Consider the following 21247-nt stretch of genomic DNA (forward strand, 5'->3'; position numbering starts at 1 on the left):
GCACATGACCACTCTTTCCATCCACCTGGAACAGGGTTATCAACAGAGCAGAGGTGGAATAAGAGCCATAAGTGTAGCTAGGTCTGGCAAGGCCTCTACTTAATGGCAGACCCACAGGGTGTGATAGAAATAAGCTAATTCTGTAATGAACTTGTCTAGGTGCCATTATTTATGCTTACCTATTAAAAAAGAACAATGGTATTTTAATAATCTACATAGCATTTAATTATATTTCAGTAATCTGATGTAAATAATTTCAGTGCCCTTTAATATAACAAACCCCTGGTGTGAAATAGCTAACTAATAAGAGATGACAGGTGGTCGTTACTCGGCGAGACTCACCATCTTTCACTAGCACTTGCTGTGATAAGTTAAATAACCCATCCTTCAATGTGAGAAGCTCCCTAGTTGGCTCCCAAGGGAAATTCAGGCATTGAGTTTCCCAAGACCAGACAAATGGTGACATCTTCAGTGCGAAGACAGTGGCTGGCAGAGATAACTGATGGCTGCATATGACTCAAAGTTCTGCGTTATCATTGCCCTGTTATCAAGGCTGGTGAGATGCGGTTTAGTACAGAGTAGCAGTAAGATCAGGGCTTAGTTTATACTGTGTAGGCTTGATCCCACTTTGTTCATGACTCTGAACATTTTTTTTTAAGCAGGTAGGAAGAAGTCAAGAAGGTAAAAGAGAATGGATATATTGTTTTGACTTAACACCTATTAGGGAAAAATACCAAAAGAAGTAGCTAGTTATTGGCAGTTGCCTATGAAAAGCATCAAGGTTTTCAAAGAAAGGATGCCATAGTATGAGGAAATGTCTTTCAAAAACTTTTTGTGGTATTTTTAAACAAAAGTGTGTAGGTCAGTTCTTTTGGCAATAAGACCTATGCCTTGATGACTTGCTAACTTCAATTCGTCATGTCCTTGACCCCATAGGTAGGCATAGAATCCCCAGGACTGGTTCCTCTCACAACTTCCTTAGAAGTGCACAGCCTTTTTTGAGGTTAGCAGGGGAAAAACAGAGGTAGGTATCTTAGAAGGACCTTAAACATTTGTGTCACTATGCAGGTTTGGAGTCCTATAAATGAAAATCAGGCTTGGTAGTATATATGGAAAACCTCAAAGACAAAGCATCACTTAAATGCTTTTATTAATAATTTCTTTTCACTTAAAGTTGAAAAGAAAGCTGGAGTGCAAACCAGGGTCTAATCCTCAGAAACCTGGAAGCTAAATCAGAGTTTTCATGTCTTTGTCACAGGAGGAGGACCTCTGGGGTCCTGGGTCCTGGCTTAGATGGCCAAGCCATAGCAAGGCAAGATGAAAACCAATGGGATACAAGAGTCAACTTTGCAAATTCCCACTGAGCCCTTTAGATGAGTCTGAGATGTGTCAACTGCACTGAGGAGAAACTTTTCATTTTTCTTTAACTAAATATTTCACTGATACTTTCTAGGTATCCTGCTGTGCTATTCTAACTTCTACCTCCCCAGCTCGTGCTCCCAACCCCCTTGCTATTGGTTTCTGGCTCATGTTGTAGATTCCTCTTAGAATGTGTGCCTATCTATTTCTGAAAGCCTTACCTTTCACGGCACAGAACAAACAAAACCTTCGCTGTTTCCCTAAATCATCTGCTTTGCACTTGTCTTAGGGGACTTCACTTAGGACACAGGTCCTGTTCCTCTTAGCTTTGTACCAGCCCTTTCCTGATCTATTTTTTGCAACCCACGCAGCTTCATGCATATTTTACATGTTCAATAAATTTTTTTGAATGGGTAAGTGATTATGGGATAAAGACTAATTTGGATCTTTGAGAAGCCTGAACTTCAGAAATTTATTTCAAATTACAGAGATCCTTTGAGTCTACTTTAATGATGGCATTTGCCAAAATCCTTAAAAATATTTATTCTCTGAAGTAGGTTAAACATTTCCTTCCAAATCCCTTCCTTCCAAATGTGTTTCGTTGACTCAATAAACACCTTTTTCCCCCACAGATAGTGAAAAATATGTTAAATCAGTTTTGGTCCAGATAATAACAAAGCGTCAAAGAGTGTGAATTTAATAAAGATCTTAGTTTTGTCCAATGCATCCTGAAGTTGTTTAGAATTTACTGTCAAAGCAAATATCTAATACACAATTTCTAATAGTATTACCACTACCCTAGTTTAGACAATTACTTAAGATCTCCTCCCTGTTTGCTGTAGCATTTGCATAAGTCTTCAAATAATTTGTATCCTTTCCCCGCTAGCTCCCTAGGCTTCAGTAACATTTTTTTTTAACTGAACACATGCTATATGCTAAAAATGGTGCTGTGTACTGACCATGGCATTACATAAAGGTGGTCGTGATACCTACTTTCATGAGGCATACATTCTAGTAACTGACAAGACTTTTGAATGCTTCAACAGTAAGGAAAACACGATGGCAGCTGTTTGGAACCTCTTCTAGGTACCCATCAATTAATTATCAATGCAGTATTTTCTAGATTATGTTTTTTCAATTGATTAATAACCCATCTAATATATTGTCATGCGGCTCATTACCCAGTACATTATCCAATTCATAAGAATATGATTAGAGACTCATTTTAGGCATTATTGGGTTGCAAGTAATACAAACTTGTTGAAAGTGGCTTAAGTAACAGACTTACAAGGACACAAGGGAGCCTCACATTACTTGCTTGTAGGAAATGTTGCTGTGTCCCATGGAATTGAAAAACCATTCATCATTTGCTTTCTCCATTTCCCTCTCTGGACCACCCATACTCCAGATCTTCTCCATTCTTTTTACTGTAGGTTAACTGCTTCAGTGTCTCAGTTTCACTTCCTTTTAGCTTCTGACTCTTGGCGGTACCGACCCTGGCACTATTTCTATGCGAACCTATTGTTCCAGAACCTAATATCGTCTGCCTGGTTTTTATTTTCTTTCCTTTCCTTTCAATTCCTTCTCCTTCTTTTCTCGTCCTCCTCCTCCTTCTCTTTCTCTTCTCCCTTTTTTTCCCTTTCTGCTTTCTTCAAATTCTAAAAGGAGAGAGGTGGTTGGTCATGGGCCTGTTAGCCCATCCTGTCAACTGTGGGTGAGGAGCAGGGAGAATGGAATCATTTAGTAGGAAGGACTCTGCGTCACAGGACTGATTTAGTTGATAAAACTAGAAGGGGAGATTGACATGGAAGGCGTGTTATCTAGCATGCCACTCTGACAGGAGCATGGTCATCATTTCTCAGAAACCTAGACAGACACTCTCTATCAAATTCCCTGATGGACTAATTTAATAATATTGTCAAAGAAGGTGAGATTAATCTGGCAGGACTTACTCTTGGGGAGCTTATGTCTTAGATTTTTATCACATTTTCTAAGAGACCACAAACTGTCACTTTAACAATTCATTCTAGAATCTTCCTCAACTTTAACCTCAACATTATAGATCTGTACTATGCAGAACCAAAACTAAGTTTTACATTTTCACATCTCTATTAACTATGATTCCTCAATGAAACACAGATAATGGTTCAGCAATCTCATTTTTAACTATTTTGAGTACGTGGGTGAGTGAACATGGAAATGAGCTGTCTAGTTTCCCCTTTAAAGGAGGACTTTTTGTCCCAGCTACTACTAGTGCTGTTGACAGATAACCTCTAGCTCTTGGCTCATGCAAGAATTATTTTAGCTTCAGAGAGCCAACTTGTCCAAGGTCATTCCCTCCCCCAATTATTGGCTGAGGCTGTCAAACCTACATCACAGTGACTTCTCCTTGCACCCAATCCTTCTTCTACTTTTTTAAAAAAATATTTATTTATTCTAATTTGTTATACATGATAGCAGAATGCATTTCAATTCATAGTACACATATAAAGCATAATTTTTCATTTCTCTGGTTGTACACAAAGTAGAGTCACACCATTTGTGTCTTCATACATGTACTTAGGGTAATGATGTCCATCTCTTTCCACTGTCTTTCCTACCCCCATTCCCCCTTATTTTCCCTTCCTCCCCTTTTCCCTATCCAAAGTTTCCCCATTCCTCCCATGTTTCCGCTCCCTCATTATGGATCAGCATCCACATATCAGAGAAAACATTTGGCCTTTGTTTTTTTTTGGGAGGATTGGCTTACTTCAACTCCATCTATTTACCTGCAAATGCCATGATTTTATTTTCTTTTAATGCTGAGTACTATTTCATTGTGTATATATACCACAGTTTATTTGTCCATTCATCTATTGAAGAGCATCTAGGTTGGTTCCACAATTTAGCTACTGTGAATTGTACTGCTAAAATCATTGATGTGGCTGTGTGCCCGTAGTATGCTGTTTTTAAGTCCTATGGGTATAAATAGAGGAGTGGGATAGCTGGATCACATGGTGGTTCCATTCCAAGTTTTCCAAGGAATCTCCATACTAATTTACATAGTGGTTGAACCAATTTGCAGTCACACCAGCAATGTATGAGTGTACCTTTTTCCCCACATCCTCATCAACACTTATTGTTGTTTGTAATTCTTAATAGCTGCCATTCTGATGAAATCTTAGAGTAGTTTTGATTTGCATTTCTCTAATTACTGAAGATGTTGGACATTTTTTCATATATTTGTTGATCAATTGTATATCATCTTCTGAGAAGTGTCTGTTCAGTTCCTTAGCCCATTTATTGATTGGGTTATTTGTTTTTTTGGGGGGGGATTTTTACTACTTTTTATAGATGATGTCAAGGGTGCTCCATAACAAACACCTCAAGAACTGAGCTCCATTTCAGAGTCTGCTGTGCAGAGAACCCAACTTATGACAATGGAAGGACTAAACTTCATAAGCTCTTGCCGACATTCAATCATTTGTGGCCATTTTGACATTTCATGAATTGTTGTCTTGTGGTTTATGTGTTTTCCTGTTTGCCCCTTGTGTCTTTTTAACCTGGGCACTAACTCTTTGAGAGCAACATCCCATGCACTGTACTTTGGTATGCTCTTACTTCATCCTCATTCAAATCTCTTCTCTTTGGAAGTGTCTTTGGTCATGCTATATAAAAGTATGTGCCTCCCAACTTCTGGACTCCCTATTTTCCTTCATAGCCCTAATCATCTGCTAATAGATCATAAGTCTGCTCATTTAAAAAAAACTATTATTTATCTCCTCCATTAAAATGCACTCTATAGGGAGGCAGGGATTTTTCTCTTTTGATTACTATAACTCCAATGCACAGAATAGTACCTGGGACACAGCTGATATTTATTAATTCAATTGAATTAAATTAATAAAAATCCTTCTACAACAAGGAGGTCAAAGTCTGAAGGTTCTGGCAAGAGAAATGATATACTTAAACTGGGCATTTGAAGAAAGTTTAATTAAGGGAAGATTTACAAAGGTGTGGTAAAGGTTTAAGAAAGTCAGTAAGAGATAGCACAGTGCCCTGGGGATAGCAAATGCAGGAAGCCATTACCACACCTAGAAATGAAGAGACAGGAGGAGAAGCAGTATGGGGGAACTCAGAAAGAACAGCTGTAAGAAGAAAGCCTTCCAAAAAGAGCTGAAACCTTGTAGTACAGGAATGCATCCCAGTTACAGTGCTTGGCTGGGTTAGAGCTAGGGCAGCAAATCCTGTGGCCTCCCTTTCTTCCTACCCTCTGATGTCTTGCTGGAGTTTCCTACTGGCCAAACTTCCATTGCTAGTAGGCAAGGGAACCTGTTGAGAGTCCTTCATGGTTGGCCTAAGGCACAGAGCAGGGTGAAAAAGGGTGGAGTGTGGGTCTTGAGAGGCTAACAGGAAGTGTCCAGATCACATGCTAAAGCAAATGCCATATGGTTATGAAATTACCCCTGGGGCCCTCGGGAAACCTAGCTGGTTAGATGAAGTAGAAATGAAAGATTCTGTGGTGTGGGGTATAAAACAGAAAACCTGGGGGAGCAGGTATTATGTGGCTAAGAGCAGTGAAGGGTGCAGGAAGGGGAGAAGATTTCCCTCCTCAAGAAAGGAGAGAGTGTGCGCTAGAGGGTAGCTCTTTATTCATGAATGAAGCTTGGTTGTAAGGTGGGATGCTGATCGCTTCCATGCATTCTGCTGGGAAAATTCTGTGGACACGGACGACAGAAGGAGATTCTAGAAAGTTGCTCAAGCAGTAATAAGACCCTATACCTCAATATATTAGAAACAGTAAAGAAGAATATGGGAGATACACAGAAGAAGAACATCAGTAATGGCAGAAGTCTCACACTTGCACTCTCTGCCATCTTTGAGGAGGTCAGGATTGGCTTGGGGAGTGAGTCAGTACATAACAAATCCAGAACTTCCATTGAGACACTATTTCAGCTCTGATTCCTAGACCAAATATGGCTTCTGAGAAATTTCCTTTACATTAGTATTCAAGCCACTCTGAGAAGATTCCAAGATTGTGGGAAATGACAGGAGGGCTCAGCCTCCTGGATTCTGGCTGTTGTTGACGGTTTGAAGCTGCAACTGTGGGTGCCAATCTGGTGCCCTGATTCCCTGCCTGCTGGGAGTACCCCGCAGTGTCACACCCTCCCTTCACCCCAGCCACCTGCCAGTTGGCATTCGGCAGCACGTTCGAGTCAGAGTGGTCCACCTTCCTTCTGGGTGAAAGAAGAGGGCTGCAAAAAGCCCTGGGAGCCACCCCTAGTGCCAGACATGCAAACAAAACTGGCAGAGTGGAAACAAGCTGAGAATGAATGCAAATGTGGGTGTGTGAGACGGAGCACAGAGGGCCAGGGAAATGGCACTCTTCATTTCTGCTTGGTCGAGAAGTCACTGTTCCTTCTGAACCTGGGGCAGAGTGGCAGGAGCAGTGGTTGAGATGTCACTGTCAACGCAGCAGAGGAATGGGAGCTGGAGGGGTGTGAGGCAGTACTTCTACAGTGGAAAACCGCACAGCCCCCATCAACCGCCTGTAAAGCAACCAGGAGGTTAAGCTCCATGTGATAAAGCGAGAAGACAGGGAAGAGAAACGCTTTGGGTAAGAACAAAGATTGTTTAAGGCACCCAGGTGGTGTCTGAGGAAGCAGAAAGCGGGGAAGACACTGAAAACAGTAGTGAGATCCTCTAGGTGAGAGAAGCCTGCAAAGTAGATAAGAAATGGCTTCCTATTAGGACAAAGTTCAAGCCATATAGCTCTGGTCATCACAGGCATTTCCATGGTTTCTGTAATCCTTCTCCTTGGATGACTCCCAAGTCAGACTGATGAAAGGTGATGATTTCCATTTCGAATCTCAACCTGAAATATCAGACTTCAGTATTTTTTTACTCAACTGGACATTAGCATTGGGTTGCTCAACAGATATGCCATATTCAGCTTATCCAAAATGAAAATTCACATGCTCATACCCACAGGCACCATCTTATTCCATTTCTCTTAACTGGTTTAAGTTCCTTTAGTTATTCTGATCAGATCCATGACCATCATCATCACTTCCTTCCTTTCCTATCTTTATCCACTCCATCACCAGGGCCAGCTGACTTGAATATTCTCTGTTCTTCAACTCCATTAACACATCCTTAGTTTAGAGCCTCATCATTTCTTGTCTGATTTATTTTATTTTATTTTTTAAACATCAGAAATTTATTAGTTGCTCAAAACATTACATTGATCTTGACATATCATATATCATACGTTTGTTTCAAACTTGTCTGATTTCTAGTCCAACTTTTTGTAGCTTTCCTCTTTGGCATCCTCTTTCAAGGATCTGTTCTTTATGAGCCCAAATTCTGTGCTGCAGTCAGTGACGGTTTATTCCCTTTCTTATCTAGCATCCAGATACTTCCCAGTAGGAGTCAAATGAAGGTCATGATGCTTTAGTTTTGAAGCAAAAAAGTAATATCACCAAGTGTTTTTTAATTGACTTAAGTTCAGTCTTTCATTTAGATGTTTTTCATAGTAATTGTGAAAATGAAATAAGGTAATATATGTGATAAGCTTATAAAATTGCCTGGTAAATTATAAATGTTCAATAAAAATTACTAGTTATCTGCAGCAGTGTAACAATTACCTATTCAGTGAAATACTACTATAGGTACAATGAAGGCTACAGAAATATTATATATATATATATATATATATATATATTATATATACACACATATATGTGTATATATGTACATACATATACTATATATATACCATACATAGACTATATATCATACTATATGTATCAGACATGCAGCATTCATATAAATTCATGTGTTTAAGGGTCTTAAAACTCCAAGGCCTTCCCATCTTGACTGTCATACTAGCCCATGCTTCTGACTGATTTGGCTTATTTGAAGACCTCTACAAGTCAGTTGCTAAGCCGATTCTATATTCCAGAGAAGCTAGCTTTTGTGTGCTCCTCTCAAAGAATAAATGTGAGGCTCAGATGAGATGATGACCATTTAAGTGCCTTGGTCACTGCCAGTGGCTCTCCAGCATTCCTTCCAGCCAGCCAGAGCCTGTGTGTGATCTTTGCATGTTTCAAAGAGTGCCTTCTCTTTTATGCTGTTCTATTAATTGCTATTTCCTGAGCAAATAGAATCTCATATCTGATTCCTCTCATAGAACAAAGTTGTCTGGTGTTCTGAGCCCAGTAGATGGTTAAATCTTCCAATCTCAAGTCATCTGTTTTCCCTCTGGCCCAGTAGTCTCAGATGTCCCGTTAGTACTTTCAGTATCTTTCCTAAAGGGCTTTAAATACATCCTTGTGGTATGTTTTTAAATTATTAAAACCACATAGGGTTGTTTTTTTTAAATAATTCCACTCTGCGCACCCTTCACAAAAAGAAAGGAAAAAAAATAGGAAGGAAGGAAGGAAGGAAAGGAAGGAAGGGAAGAAGAGAGAGAGGGAGGGAAAGAAAAAGGCAATCTTGTTACAAATAAAGAGGCTTTATTTCAGTGCCAAAAGATTCTAAAATCTGATTCTGGAAAATCAAACCTGTTTGGTGATAGAATCTTCTATGCAGTCTTCAGGTCTACCGCGATGTGAGCACTGACTCCATATATAAGTGGAAATTAGCTTTGGCTTGTGTTGCTTGGAAAACTAAAGAAAAAGGAGGGAGGGAGGTAGAACTTGGGTCACTCAGATAATTACCTATTCTCTGGCATCACTTGATGTCCTCTGGGCCTGATCTTCAATGTGTGTGTGTGTGTGTGTGTGTGTTTTCCAGCTCTATAATTTGAACAAATTCATCCGGTTGGATTTTTTCCCCCTATCTGAATCAGATATTTGCTCCCAGCCTGAGAAATTGTATGCCAACTTCCTGCCAGGAGCACCTTTCCACAGCTGTGTTATAAATATCTGGGAAAAAAATTGGGAGGATTAAACTAGAGATTGCAATAACCTTCCTCGCAGTGCCAAGGCAGTCCTGAGAGGTTCCGATAATAATATCCCATGTTTTACAATTGGATCGTGAGTTCACCAAACTAGGAGTAGATCCAACTTTTTGTAGCTTTCTCAAGGCTAATGATTTTTAAAGAGTTGGATGGCTAGCTAGTGATAATCTCTATTATTAATTAGACTATTAGAAAGCATTGTGATTTTTTAAAAATAACTTTATTTTGGGGGCACACATAGATGACCTGGTCAGTGTGTCTTGTGATTATCTAGCATGTTTTTTTTTTCTTTTGAGTTTTATAAAAGAAAATTGCTTACACTTTTGGGTAAGCAGGTAGAGCAGGGAAATTTATGAGTCTTTTTGGATACTGCTCTGAAAATGGGTTTCCATGAGGGCAAGTGAGAAGTGTCCCCTGGAGATGGGCAGAGTGCAACCTGTAGAGGCTCTATTAGCTGGAGTTTTCCAGAAAAAGTAGAACCAAAAGGAGATTTGTCTGTCTGTCTGTCCATCCATCTATTCATTCATTTCTGGAATTGGCTCATGTGATTTTGGAGGCCCAAGAAGTTCCACATTCAAACATCAGCAAACTGGGAAACCAGGAAAGCCAAGGGTATAGTTTACTCTAAATCTCAAGGCCTGGGAACTGGGAGTTCCAACATTCTCCTCTTGTTCCAGCTCAAGAAGAGAAACAAAACTAATCCTTCCTCTGCCTTTTTGTTCTCTTCAGGTCCCCAATAAGTGAATGATGCCCACTCCCATTGGTGAGAGGATCTCCTTCACTCAGGCTACTAATTTTAAAGCCAATCTCTTCTGGAAACACCCTCACAGGTATGCTGAGGATCTATTTTACCAGTTCTCTGGGATTACCTCAGTCAAGAAGCTTATGGGGCTTTACCATCAACTGGGAAATTGAAGTAGGAGAGGGAAAGGCAACAAGGGGAAGCATGCACCCAATTGAACATCATCCAAAGTGAGCTGATTCTTCCAAAGCAAATCGTTTTTCCATTCATTAGATGTGTATGTATTTATTGAGCATGTAAAATATACAATAGACCACGGTTTGGGGCACTGACATATAGCTTTGAACATAATTCTAGTTTCTCTTTGTTATGGTTTAGATACATGGTATCCCCCAAAAGATCATGTGTGAGACAATGCAAAGATATCCAAAGGTGAAGTGATTGAATAGAGAGTCTTAACCTAATCAGTGGATTAATCCATTGATATGGATTAACTGGGTGGTAACTGTAGGCAGATTGAGTGTGACTGGAGGAAGTAGATCCCTGGGGGTGTGCCTTTGGGTTTATATTTTGTCCCTGGTGAGTGAAGTGTGCTCTCTGCCTCCCTGTCTCTGCTTTCCGGTGGCCATGTCCTGAGATGCTTTCCTCTGCCATGCCCTTCCACCATGAAGTGTCGCCTTGTCTCAGGCCCATGGCAATGCAGTTGGCCATCTATGGACTGAGACTTTTGAAACCATGAGCCCCAAGTAAACTTTCCCTCTTCCATGCTGGTTGTTCTTGTTGGGTCTTTTAGTCATCATGATGAAAAAGTTGACTAGAACACTGTTTTCATGGAGATTACATTCTAGTGGAGACACATGTATAATAAACAAGTAGGCAAATGTATAAATGACATGATTTCACATAGAAAGCTGTGAAGAAGATAAAATAAAGCAGGGTAATGGGATAAAGTGGGAGGGAGGTAGCAGCTGAGTACAGTGGTAAGGGAGAGAAATTTAGGGATAACCATTTAATAATAACTAAATGGTACCTTTTAGAAAATGATTGTAAATTATAAGGATCTAGTGAAAAGAAGCTATTCAAGATAAAATAATAAGCTCAAAGGATGAAAGCATCGATGAAGAAACGGAAAGACCCTTTTCCCAGGGTACTAATCACTATGCTTGTATTATTTCTAAAAATCACCATTTTGTTACAGAAGTGGAGCATTGTAATGAGAACCCATAAAAGAACCCATAAAAGAAGAAAATAAGACCACCATGATAGCTGCTCTTGAAATTTCTTTATCTTCCAGTTATTTTTCCTATGCATATGAAAGTATATTTTTTACTATACTGCTTTGTAACTGACTGAATGAATGAAGCATGTGAGGGTCATCTTCTGATGTCCATGCATATGTGCATTAGGTTGAGTAATATTCCATTGAAAAGGAGACCCAGCTTTAAGAAAACAATTCCCTGTTTCTGACCATTTCTTTCTAGTCATTCTCCCTTATGAACAATCATTGAAGAATATCCTTGTATCTTTATCTTTGCACATTTGTTTAACGATGTTTTTAGAAGAAATTTTTGAGTGTCATTGCTAGGTCAAAAAATCTTCATTTTTAAAGACCAAATTAAACTGCACACAATTTGGGTGGAGAGGCTTTAAAAATTCATACCAGCAGTTGATGAGTGCTCATTTCCCCACATATTGGCCCTTTCAGAATAATAACAATGCTAATGAGTGAGAAGTGGCTGCTGTTTTAATTTGTGTTTATCTTATCAAGAAATTTATAATATTTGCACTTCTATACCAACCTTTCATGTTTCTTCTTAATGATTTATATTTTTGCTAATTTTAAAAAAAGGAGGTGTTCAATTTTTTCTTTTTTCTAACAAGACCACTGTATGTATGCACTTATTTGAATAGCTATTATATGGCAGGACCTATGGATGTAATGATGAATCAGAAAATATTGTTCCCCTTTTTATTAAAAAAATGTTTTTTTCTCATCTAGTTTTGGTTCTTTAATTTTTGTCAGTAGAATATTTTTGAAGGTGAAAAATAGCCTTATTTTCCTTTATGGTTTCATCTTATAATGTCGGGTTTAAAAAGGCTTTCCCAACTTCAAGATTATAAAAACTAGTCATCATATTCTCCTTAGCTATTAATTGAATAATTTATCTTTTCCCCACAGATTTGAAATGTCATCTTTATCATTCAAAGAATTCTTAAATATACATAGGCTGCCTTTGGATTTTCTACTTGATTTCCCTGATGTGTCTCTGTTGGCACCAATGTCAAGTTACATAACTATTGTGGCTTCATAAAACATTTGGATATCTGCTGAGGAAAATCCCAACTCATTACTGTCCTGTTTCAAAGCATTTTTACATGTGTGTTCTACTAGAATTTTATTAAGCTGCAAAAAGGAATTACATTAGATTTTCAGGAGGGTTGAATTACATTACAGATTAAGTTGCAGCAAATCTGTGCAGGATTAGGTGTTCTCACTATAAGAATACGATTCTCTGTATTCAAGCGTTCAACTCTTCTTATATGACCTTCAGTACCAAGTTCTTGTGCATTTTTTATTTATTATTATTATTATTATTATTATTTTTTGCCCAGTTTATTCCTGGATATTTTATGTCTTTGCTTACTACTGTGAGTAGAATCAAATTGTCATCATGTTTTTTTCTAACTCGCCATAATTAGTGAGTAGGAGAGCTGCTGATGGACCTATTATTTTATTGCCAGCCTTCTTAATGACATCTCTTGCTAGAAGCCACAGCTTAAAATACTTACACAGTGGTGCAGCCTAAGACTGACCCCATCAGCTCAGACACTGGGTGTGAATGGTTTGTATCGATTTTCCTTGACATAGCGGCTGAGAACTAACCAGGACGTCAGTTCTAATACTTTTTCAGATGAATCTCCCTTTTTCCCAATATCTTTCATAGATGAGCAACCATAACATCTATAATTCCTGGCTGTTTTTTCCCCTCCTTCAACAATATTTTGTTTTTATGTTGAATCGCATTACCTGAATTGCCAAATAATCTTAAATAGAAGTGTTGATGATCAACATTCTCTTATTGCTCCTGATTGTACTGGAGGAATTGGTCATTTACAGAGATATCTTGTAAATGATGTTTTAAAAAGCTCTATCATATTGTATTTATTAATAGTATTTTTTAAAAATTAGATATCAATAGTGAATTTTATCCTGTGCTCTGCTTCTGTCTTCTATCAAGATGGTTATCAGAATTGTCTCTTAGTAATATAACTTAAATTTATTCATCTTCCTAATTAAAGCAACACTGCATTCCTGAAATCAACCCTACCTGGTCACAATACATAACCTATGTTGTACATCTGAACTTCATTTACTCATATTTTATTTAGCATTTTTATATCTGACAGGCATATATAAGATGGGTTATAATGTTTTTGGTGTTTTAACTAGTTTTGGTAAAAAAAGAAAAACATAAATTGGAATGTTTTCATCCTTTCATGCCTGTAAAACTTAAATGATACAGGATTTTCTGTTTCTTGAAGGTGGCCAGAACACCTCTTTGGGAATTGCAATTTGACAATAGTTTTCAATGCATTTTATAGTTTTGGTTTATCCATACTTTTTAACTCTTCTTGAGTAAGGATGTAATTTATATTTTCTTAGAAAATAATCCATTTCATTGTGATGTCTAATTTTGTAAAATAGAATAGCTTTCATATTTTTTAAAAATAATCTTATCTATTGCAATATATACTTTAGTGTTCATTATTTTTTCTCTTTCATTCTTGGACTGGTCAGAGGTTTGTTTATTTAACATGTCTTTTCAAAGAGTCTATACTTGGTTAATAATAGCAAAAGTCTTTTGAGTGCTCACCATGTGTCAGATTTCACAGGAGTTTTGCATATATTAGTTCATTTAATCTCCCAACCACCTCCTGATTTTCCTCCTAATGCAGTTGAGAACACCAGGCCTTCAAGATTGAAGGCTAACCTCAAGTATCACAGTTGGCATTTTTCAGGGTGATGTTGAACAACTAAGTTCGGAGTAATTTGTTACGAAACAATAGATAAAATAATAGGTGATTGAATTTCCTGGACATTTGTCAACCCCTTCTATTTGGTTTGTAAGATTCCTGAGTTCTGTTGTTACAGAGAAATCAATGGAGTAACACTAAGCAAGTAAAATATGCAAAATAGAGGTTAGAGTCTCTTAGAGATTATAATTGCATAATTCTTGATTTGCATAATGGTGACCTCTGATAAGACATTACATAAGGAATGAAATATGGTTTTAGAGATGCAAAATATTAATGGGATATGTGGAAATGTATCTCATGGTAAAGATGAATATTGGGAGTGGGAGGGCAAGGCCCCTGTGGTTTCTGTTACCACAGGCTTCTCATTGAATTATCTTGTGTTATTCCAGTTTATTTGTTCTATTTTCTCCCTTCACTGTATTTATTCAGTACTAAAAGTTGACCAAGTGAAGGCAAGAAGAGAGAATCAGTTTGCAAGTTAAGGAGATGCATTTATAATAAAAAATAAAAATACTAAAGAAATAGGAAAGCATTCAGCATCTTTATTGTCCATGAACTATATTTGGTTTTTGTAATAGGAAAAAATATTTTGAATGATGATAATGCTTACATGGAAAGCATCGAAAATATTTTGTTTCTTTGAATTCCACAGAATTAGCAAAGCAGAATTCAGGGAAAAAAATTTACTTCTGCAAATGGAGGATTTGCTGAGAATGATAGTGGTGAAGCCGAGTTAAAGCACATGCTGCTAAACCTAATGACCATCTTAGCTCAGTCTTAAGTTGGAAAAAATAAAGAGAAGTTACCATGAATTCTTGCAGAATTGGGCTGCTCTGCGCTAGGTTACAAGAGGAATCTATGGCAGGAAGAACATGGATGATGAAACTGCTCAAAAAGATCCAGAAGCAATGATGGAATAAAGGAGATCACACAGCACAGAAAGTCTTTGTGCGAATGAAACAAGATTGCCCTTGGAATAAACATGCCACATTTTCAAGCGTTAACAACCAACTCCAAGACTGAAGGCTGCAAAAGATGCACTTGGGCTTGGGCTAATGTAGTGGGAAATTAGAAACTGTGGTCTGTTTATTACTCAAAGATCCAGGAGGAATTGAAAGGCCCTAGTGAGGTGTATGTATCTTCAGTGTGCACCAAATTCCCACTTTGCAGGAATTTCTTGAAAAGGATTTTGCTGTAATTTGGGAATTGTCTATAATTACAGTTTCTTGCTTCAAGGGATTCATATTTGGCTACTAAAGGCAAGTGCTCAAGTGAGGGCCTCAGATGATGAGTCAAGATTGTATTGGAAGGGGGGTGCAGTGTCTATCCTTGTGAGTTAGGCTGAGAAGACCATCTTTCAGTCATACAGTCTAAGAATTAGGAAGAAACCCTGTCTTCACATGTGTTTTTAAAATAATGACTTCAATTCTAGGAGACAGGAATTGTTATCTTCTTTCACAGCTGAAGAAATGGAGGCACTGAGGTGTGAGTGAATGGTCCACAGTCATCTGGCTGGTGACTGAAGGAGTCAAAAGTGAACTTGGCAGTAAAATTCAAGACCTCTCTGTCCTTGTCTTATCTCTATCCACATCCACACATCCTGGTTGGTGAGATCTGGGGATGTTTATTGGTAGTGACAAAGGAGTAAATTACCCAGGGTGGAACTGGACACTGTGCTTTGTGCACTCTCCTTTTATTATTAATCACATCACAAGCTTCTTGAGATAGGTATCTTTTTGCTTTTTAACATATGGATCCACCAAATCAATTATTTTGCTTGCTAGCCTACAAAAGCATTTGGGAGTTCTTTTTGGTTATTACCTTTTGAAGATTGCACACATTTATTATTTTATTATTTAAATGCCACACATTTATTATTTTATTATTTATTATTTTAAGGTTATTATTAAGCCACTTAGAAGATAACTCACAAGAACCCTGAAGATTCTTCCTGAATATAGGACCTATTTGCAAGGACATGGGTGCCCTCTCTGGGACTTCAAAAGTAAACTTTTGGAATGCTTATAAATCATAATAGTGCATGGAATTTGATGTTGAAAATTTACAGAATTAATAAATGAAAATATAAAATATTGAATGTATTAATGTTTAGAAACTCGACATACAGGGAAAATTTTTCTTCCTGTCTTAACTCTTACATGTAAGTGAGAAGAGAGATAGGTAGGAAGGAAAGAGAGAGGGAAGAAAAACAATTTTGTACCTGGTGCATACTTATTAACTTTCTTTCTTTTTTTTTTTTAACTGAAATACAATGTGGAATTAAAAAGGAGTTTTTTTTTTTATTATTGGTTAAGCTAATAATGATCCAGGACTTACTATGTGTTAAGTTTATATACCTTATGTAGCACGTGAATCTGTTGGTTCTCAAATCTGTCTGCACATTGCAATCCCCTGGGAAGTTTTTAAATTATTGCTGCCTGGAGTCCACCTCCAGGGATTCTTATTTAATTGGTCTGGTGTGTGACCAAGAGAGAAATGGGTTTTTAAGGCTCCCCAGGTGATTCTAATGTGTAGCAAACTTTGAGAATCCCTATGTTACTTCTGAAGTCCAGAGATCAGCAAACTTTTTCTGTACAAGGCCAGACAGTAAATACTTTAGTCTTTGCTGGCCATATGGTCTCTGTCCCAAATACTCAGCTCTGGATATTAATACTAAGGCAGCCACAGACAATTTAGAAGTGAATGAGCACAACTGCATTCCAATTAAACCGTATTTTGAACACTGAAATTTGAATTTATAAAAAAGTTATTATTATTTTGATTTTTTTCCTACCAAGTAAAATATTTTAAAAATTCATACACTGAAGGCCATACAAAAACAGGCAGCTGTGCAGATTTTTTTTTTACAGTTTGCAAAGCTCTTTCTCGATATATATTACTTTATGACAGCAAATGCACCTATATTCTTAGTTTTATAGTTGAAGGAAGTGAGACAAAATCAGATGTTTGGTAGTGGTAGAGCAGGGATTTGATCATGAAGCTATGGTTCTCTTTTAGAAAATGTCAAAATTTTTCCAAAAATTACACTTTTGGTTATCTTTTAGGTTAATTACACTTAAGGATAATTGACATGGGGAAAGCTCTCCTCCCAACCTCTATCTTTTAAAAAACAAATCGACAGTTGATTCAAACTAGAACAATACATCGTTTAGTTTTAAAACGTATTTTTGAGCCATTGTTCAATCCTCTGCATCCCACATGGCTAGGCAGACCTGGCCTTTCACATGCTGGTTGAGGGATTTACTTGATTTAATTGAAGTAACTTTATTTTCTTGTTCTTCATGTACTGCCAAATCAAGCAAATAGTGTTAAAATATTATGGTCAATTATACATATAAATCTTGCAGAGCTAATGAACATAGTCTTTAGATTGAGGCTCAGGCTGGACAGTTATCTTATTCTTTAAGATAAAACACCACATCTATATAATGCATTGCTAAGGTCTCTTCTTACTACACACTGTGTCTAGAATCCCATTTTCCATTAAATAATAATCATTGTAATTAATAGACTGGTTATTTTATCTCTGTAATCTGGTTACAGTAATTCATCAAAGGCATGTAAATGAGTGCTAGGAGAGTGGTGCATCCTTCTTTTTTAAAAGAAGGTAAAGGATATAAAATGTAATAATTCTCCAAGGAGCATGTTAGACACAATGTTTGTAGCTTATGGAAGGAAACACTGTATATGGAATAGTCACTATTGTCCCAAGGGCATTGGATCAGTTGAACCTGCTCTTCTCTTGGATGGTGATTACAGACAGGCTGATTGGTGACTGGATGCCTGCTTCACATCGTCACGAGTGTCCTGGGCTTCATTGATCAGTGGCTTCATTCCCACCTCTGCATCCTGCATTCCTCAGCCCTGTCCTGCTGAAAACTGCAATGCCTCCAGATGTTCTTGAGAAGGGTTTTAAGAACCATTTATCTCACCTTAAAACTCTAGGGAGAATGGAGTTTGGAGAATGGAGTTATCACCACCTCCGCCACTCCAGTCCTCAGGCACTGACAATTCAGGCAAGAGAATGGAGGAGAGTGAGTCGGATCAGCCTCATAGACCACTGGGCTCTTGTACAAGCTCTGCTTCTCCTTGAACCTGGCTGATCCACCTGACCCTGATGGCCAGTGTGCTCCTTTTCTCAGTACTCACCTCTTCTTCCTATCCCTAGGACTCTTCTAAGGCATGGACAAGGTATAGCAAAGCTACATTAAAACAGCACCAGCAGAGGCAGCGTGGGGGAATGACTTTAGTGCAATGAATTTAAAGAATGAGCTTTGGAGCTCACCAGCCTTAAATTAAAATCCCAGTTACACCCATCTGAACTGATGACCTTGGCAGTGAATGAAAAACAGGATATCTCAATGCCTCATCAATAGGATATTGCTGAAAAGACGTTTTGGGTGAGAATTAAATCCAAACACGGACTAAAGCTCTAGAGTCTGGATTCCTCTCCTCAAAACATGGAGTTACGTCATCCTCTTCTGCTTCTCTCTGTCCTTCTTCCTTTTCAATAGGCTGTGAGGACTAAGGCGGGGAAAGGAACAGCTCATCTTTCCCTGCAGCTTTTCACATGTTTGGGTTTTCATTGGGAAGGAGAGGGAAGTCACAAAGGGCAGGTAGGGAGGACCACAGGGGACACAAAACCTGGCCATGTCTTGCCCATCCTCCTTCCATTAGTGGTATTTTGTTCTTCTTAGAAGAAAGACTTTTTTTTTAAAAATTTTTTATTGTTGGCTGTTCAAAACATTACATAGTTCTTGACATATCATATTTCACACTTTGATTCAAGTGGGTTATGAACTCCCATTTTTACCCCATATACAGATTGCAGAATCACATCAGTTACACATCTATTGATTTACATATTGCCATACTAGTGTCTGTTGTGTTCTGCTGCCTTTCCTATCCTCTACTATCCCCCCTCCCCTCAAAAGACTTTTTTTTAAAGCTATAGTTTTCTGCATCTTGAGTGGTTAGTCCCTCTGTGCCATGATGACCTCCTTGTCTGTCACCAAGCTCTGGCACTATTAGTTTTGTATTTATGCCAACAAACTTCGAAGCTGGACTCTACATCATTGTGAGCTCCAGTCAGTCCTCAGCAGTGCAGGCCCAGCACGTCTGGCTTCTATGCTCTGAATACGAGGCTGAGCCAAGCCCTGGCCAGGCTGGGTTCTCATCTTGATGCTTTGAGGGAAGATCTTCTTCTAAGACTTTATGAGTCAAAATCTGTCCCGCCCATTCCTATGTTGGAGTTCTAACCCCCAATATTTCTGAATATGACCTCATTTGGAAATGGGGTCTTGATAGAAGTAATTAAGTTGAAAGGGGTCCTGAAGTGAGCCCTACTCCAATATGACTGGGGACCTTATCAAAGGGGAAGTTACATCCCAGAGACACACCTGCTGTGGGGGAAGATGATGGGAAGAAGACATAATCTACGTCTTTCTGGAACAGGCCTCCATCGCAGAAATACCCAACCCCGCCCACACCCTGATCTTGTACTTGTATCCTCCAGAGCTGTGAGACCATAATTTCTGTCATTTAAGTCACCCAGTCTGTGGTACATTGACGGAGCAGCCCCAGGAAACTGACACACGAGATCATTCTTGCTCTTGGCAGAATTCAGTTTCTGGCTGTTGTAGGACTGAAGGTCTGATTTCCTCTCTGGTTGCCCGGAGTGATCCAGCCACAGGAAGGAGCCCCGTACCTTACCATGTTCCTCCTGCTCTCTTCAAGCCAGAAACAATGCATTGAAACTGCCTTGACCTTCTAATCTTTAAGTTCCTGTGTCTCTGGTTTCTAGACCCAAACTAAGAGGGCTTAAGGGATGATGTCAGCTTTTGTGCCCACTTGGAGAGTCTTTCTTTCTAAACATTAACTGTGTCACATAACTTAACCATGGGAGTAAGATCCATCCTGTACCCCCAAATTATGCAGGGCATCTAAACTCACGCGTGGGGACCTTAGGGGTACCTTTGAATCCTGCCTGCCCTGGGGACCTTTCAATTTCTTAATTCTTCAGCTTTTGCTTATCACAGAGCTGTGTTCCTGCTGCTCCCTCCACAGGACCAGATTGCAGTATGCTTGTTTGTGTGCCTAGACACAGTGAAGAGCTAATAAGCTGTCGTTTTCCATTTGGGAGAGGTTTGGGGGCTCATTTTCATCCACATGGTAAATTCTTGAGAGCAAACACAGAGTTCCTGGTCATCACTGCCTCCTCCACGCCCAGCACAGTCCTCACACTTGACACCCACTGAGCAAGTGAATAGAGTGCACCGTAAAACTGAAACTCTTCCTCCGCTACGTCCCTTCAAGCTCCTGCGGTAGACGAGACATTTCCCAGCTTGGAGCATGTGGAAGTTTTATTTTCAAGGGAGGGAGGGCTCCCCGAGCAAGAACTAGATGTGGCCCCTGAATTGTTCACCAGATTCCTGGGCATATACCTTAATTTTTAGGGTTAAGGTAATGAAAGTCTAGAGACCACCATTGAAAAGTCACCATTCCTGACCCTGGTGACTTTTTCTGCTTCCAGTGGTCTTGCAGGAATGGGATAAAAGACAATTTCAGTGAAAACAGATTGCCTCTGGGAAGGCTGTCTGGGCTAGGGAGGCCAAGAAGGCATTCGGTGAATGTGAAGTGAAGGTGCTGCCTTCCGCAAGGCCCTGCTGCTCTCTAGATGTACCAGATGTACCAGGGCTGGCTGGTTGGCATCCATGAATGGGTTAAACCAGGATGAGACAACAGCTTGGGCTGATGTGCCTTCCTCCCCACCGCGGCTCTTTGGTGGAGGTGTGGGGAGGCAGGGGGATGGAGATGGGGGGATGTTTCTCTTCTCTGAAGCATCAGAACAGCTCCTTAATGGCCACTTATGTCTGGGTCCCAAGGTTTTCATTCAAAATGATAATAAAAAGACACATCAAACCTATAGGGAAAACCCATTCACATAGAGCAGCTTTGAGCCAAGCCTCTAGAGTCACCAAGCTGAAAAGAACCTGATTAATGACAGCACCTGAGATAAGTGGCACTTTAACCAACCTTAACTGTTGATGTATGATGACATAATGTCCCCTCCAATTAATGACAAGGATATAAAACACCTGTATTTAGCAGAGCAGATGCTGCTTTTATGGTTAGATGCACAGATG

This window comes from Marmota flaviventris, chromosome 16 (assembly GCF_047511675.1).
Source record: "Marmota flaviventris isolate mMarFla1 chromosome 16, mMarFla1.hap1, whole genome shotgun sequence".
Taxonomy (NCBI): Eukaryota; Metazoa; Chordata; class Mammalia; order Rodentia; family Sciuridae; genus Marmota; species Marmota flaviventris.